A 4,640-nucleotide genomic window follows, 5' to 3' on the forward strand; every position below is an offset into this window, starting at 1 on the left:
GGAAAGGCAGAGCACATGGCGTGGAAAGCTACCCCGGCACATGCGCAGCTTGCTTGTTTACTACTTAGAACACGGGTGTCAGTGCCATCAGCGCCATCTTGTAATGGCNAATGTGAAGGCGGCTCCTTACAACCTGGGGCATGTAGAACCCACACAATCACCCTGGAATACCCTATTTTTGTTTAAAGAAGAAATCAGGTAAGAGTAGATTGTTACATGACCTACGAGCCATTAATGCACAAATGCAAACTATGGGTCCTGTACAAAGAGGACTCCACCTACTCTCATGATGCGTGAGCACCCTTTTATATTCAACATATTAGAGCATATACATCATTACATGGACCTATGGTTAAGAGAAATGCAATTGCTGATTCAGCCACCAGAGATATGGTTTTGCTATCACAAAGTTCTATAGAANGTGCTAAGAATTTTCATCAACTTTATCATGTCCCTGCTTCTACATTGTGACAGAAGTTTAAGCTCACATGAACAGAAGCTCGAGATATTGTCTTACAGTGTGGTAAATGTGTAGAATTTATTAATGTACCTGCCATGGTCGTTAATCCTCGCTGATTGCGACCCCTAGATATTTGGCAGATGGATGTCACGCATATTCCAGCTTTTGGTAAATTACATTGTATACATGTGTCCATCGATACCAGTTCTGGTGTCCTACATACCACTTCCTTGACAGGGGTAAAGGCACTTCATGTCATATCCCACTGCTTAGAGGTTGGGCTGCATGGGGAAAGCCCCTGCTGCTAAAGACAGATAATGGTCCTGCATATACCTCTTCTAAATTTTGTAGTTTTGCAAACAAATGCAAGTGAAACATATTACTGGGTTGCCCTATAATCCACAGGGCCAAGGAATCATTGAAAGAGCCCATCATACTTTGAAACAATATTTGCAAAAACAAAAAGGAGGAATAGAGGCAATGACGCCAAAAATGGCTCTATCCCTTACAATATTTACTCTTAATTTTTTTTAAAATTGGATGATGCTGGAAGATCACCAGCCGAAAGGCACGGACAATGGCCTCAACTGCCCAATGAAACGGTCACGTGGAAAAATGTACTTGATAATAAATGGTATGGCCTGGGTCCCATATTAATCAGATCCAGGGGAGCTATTTGTGTTTTTCTACAGGGTAAAGATAATCCATTTTGGGTTCCGACGCAACTGACAATAACCGTGAAAGATCAAGATGAATCCCAAGATGATCCTGTTATTCTTACTCCTGGTGATTGAGACAGGATATGACCTTTGTCGGCCATAGTGAGATCATGGCCAGTACCCTTACTGGTACATTCCAGTTCCTCTACCTTGCCTTTGTTTTTTGCAACTGACTGTTTTTTGGATGTGCCTTGTGAACGACAAAATCCTCAAGAGCCACGGGTGTATAATAGTACGAGTGTTCATTTAAATTATACACTATGCTTTGTGAATAATGTGGATAAACCTTTTACACCCTGTATGTTTTTAAAGAAAAAGATTATCTATAACTGGGCAGATCCCATTAGCCAAAATAAAGTGAGCTCTGGAGTGTTACTTAATGCTTTAACACAAGTTGCTCAAGGAGCACAATCAGGCACAAGTGATGTTGGAAATAATGTAACTTCACCAATAAACATCACCACTATTATGATAAATGGATTATGGAAATGTGACTATTCCCAAAAGATCACTATGGACTGTTGGCAGTGCTACTGCTATATGCATCGTGCCCTGGTGTCATCAGGACCTTGCATTTCCTATAGTTTTTTTCACCTTGTCAATCAAAAATTTTTCCTCCGAAGGAAATAGCAAAGGGTTTTGTTTTGTCACCTCCATTGGATTTTTGCCTTAATGAATGATAAAGGAGATGCTACAGGAAAAGAAAATATTTGGCCATATTACCAATGGATTTTAAGTACTGAGGCAGGTCCTAGAACCAGTTTGTCAGCTTTTGCATTGCTGACTGGAACCTTTCATGAGATATTGAATGTTTCTGCCACACTTTCCAATACCTCTGTTCATTTAAATAATGTAACATCTAATAGAGGTATCAGAAATATGACTACTTCTCCAGTAGAAGTTTGTGTTAATCCTCCATTTTTCTTTATATTGNNTGAATTTCAAAATAATACAGAATGGTTAGATTATACAAATGTCACTTGTTTTTTGATGCAATGCTGGAATGGAACTAATTTCTTAGCCTTAGTGGTACATCTACCAAATTTTGTCCCTGTGCCTGTTGAGGCAGATCCAGAGAAGTTCCCAATTATGAGTCTTATGTGGCAAAAGAGAGATTTTGGAATCACAGCTGCCATTGATACTGCCATTCTGGTGTCTGCAGAGTCAGCGCTTACCTCAGGAATTGCTATGGCCAATCAAGTTAATACTGCTGACACCATAAGTCAGATAGCAGAAGAAACGTCTGAGGCATTGCTTACCCTGCAAAGGGTGGATTCTCATATCGCCTCAGGGTTAATGTTAGTGAATCAGAGTGGATATTTAACAACATAACATGGAACAGATGATATATGCCATACAAATGAGTTGTGTGGTATCAACTCCGCATGTGTGCATCACTCCCATTAGGTATATTAATAATTATTTTATTAATAGTACAGATTTATCGAATTATCTGAAGGGGAACTGGTTGCAGGTGCTGGAAAAGTTGCAGACGAAGGTACAGATATAGATCCTGAACCTTAATGGAACCAGAGTGGAACCAGTGACCCTTGGAGACTTTACCTCTTGGCTTACCTCTGCATTNTCTTACTTTAAGGAATGGGTGGGAATGATTTTGTTTGGTGCTGACATATGCTGTGGACTGGTATTCATGGTTTGGTTTGTTTGCAAATTCAGAACCCAACAAAAAAGTGACAAGGTGATAATAACTCAGGCACTTTTAGCCATTGAAAACGGTGCCTCCCCTGAAGNTTGGTTATCTATGCTCAAAAATTATTCGGCATCTGAGTTCTCTGTTATTGCACCCCACGGATTTATGGATCAGCTATCATTGGTCAGCCCTTGTACATCGCTGAGGTTTCCCCATTGAACGTGGTAGGGTGATCATGATTTCCCCACTAATTCATTCCTTTAAAACTTGGCTGGCCTCTTTTGTAGAGTTCGCCCTAGGTCATTTAGCAGTTGCTGTCACACAGTGTCACGGTATCCAAAGATGGGCAACTTTCCTCGTGCACAGACCAACCTAAGACACGGGGCCTGGTGGCAATAGGGTAACCCTATGACGGGTAAGGCTGTGACACAAGAGGAACAACCTAAAACAGGAGCTGCAGAGTATGGACATAATTGCACAGGCCTAGTCCAGCATCATTTTATTAAAATTAAAAGGGGGAGATGTGGGAAGCCACATCCTCCATTACAAGGTGGTGCTGGCTACCACCCATAAGTTTGGGAAAACAACCAATGTGTGCATGTGCATTAGAGGTTTTTTTTTTTTTTTGCCAAATAACTGCCTGGCCCAACTCATGCAAATGAGGTACTGAAAGCATAACCAATCAGGTGTAGACATGCCTTTCCAGGCCTATATTAGCAGTGTCCGTTCTAGGGCTTAGGGTCTTTTCGGATCTGCAATCAAGCTCTCCCAATAAACATGTGCAGAAGGATCCTGTTGTGGTGTCTTTCTGCTGGAGAGTAGGGTGCTCACAAGCTACAAAGTCCTGACTTTCTGAAACACTCTTAAATTACCAAATTGCTGGCAGAGGCAACTTAAGGTCTGGGATTAGAACCTAGCCTGTCACTATGAGATCCAGATTAGACAGGAAACCACTGAGAGAGTTACAGAGTGAACATGACCCTAAGCTGGGCAATGTGAGGAGAGGATATCTGAAAAGAGAAAGAGGGGCCACCAACCAAGAGGGGAAATCTGAGTGAAGAGATTAGCATGACTGAAAGTGGCTGAGTTATATAGGTGTCAGAAGAGCTGGATGGAGGAAAGCCCAGGGGATAACCTGGACTAGAAAGTTTGGGGGGAGTGAGGCTAGGTTGGGGAGGCATGCCAGCCAGGAGTGACCTATATGCAGTAGAGACAGAGGAATGCTGAGAGAACCTGGAGGCCACTGTACAGAAGATATGTTAATGGGTACTTTAGTTCAATATTTTTGCCTTGGATTTAAGACCCAACTGGTTTTGGGCCTTTGGGTGAATGATACTGACAGGTCTTCTTGCAAAGAAAACTCAGGAAGTTACCACACAGGAAAAAAGAAAGGACATATTTGAAATCGATTATTCTTTCACCACTGAACTCAAGAATTCAAACTCTTCTCAGTTATACTCATCATATATGACGTCATCACCAATAACTTTTCTATTGTGCATCCCCACACTAAGAGAAATTTGGAGATACATAACAGAATTCAGCCCACAAAATCACTTTGGTGTGGCACTGAGGGTGTACTTCAGAAGGAAAGTCTAGAGCAGCAGCTTCTGGGGGAAAGGAAACAGTGGAGCATATGTAAATGTGATCTAGTCTGCAGGGAGTACTGTTAACTCCTTACATTTTGGTTCTCCACTGACCATCTCTGCAGCTGCACTGGTATCATGGCAAAGCTGTCTGAACTACATTAACCAGAACCAGAGAGAGAGAGAGAGAGAGAGAGAGAGAGAGAGAGAGAGAGAGAGAGAGA

This window comes from Mus caroli, unplaced genomic scaffold, assembly GCF_900094665.2.
Source record: "Mus caroli unplaced genomic scaffold, CAROLI_EIJ_v1.1 scaffold_12785_1, whole genome shotgun sequence".
NCBI classification, from domain to species: domain Eukaryota; kingdom Metazoa; phylum Chordata; class Mammalia; order Rodentia; family Muridae; genus Mus; species Mus caroli.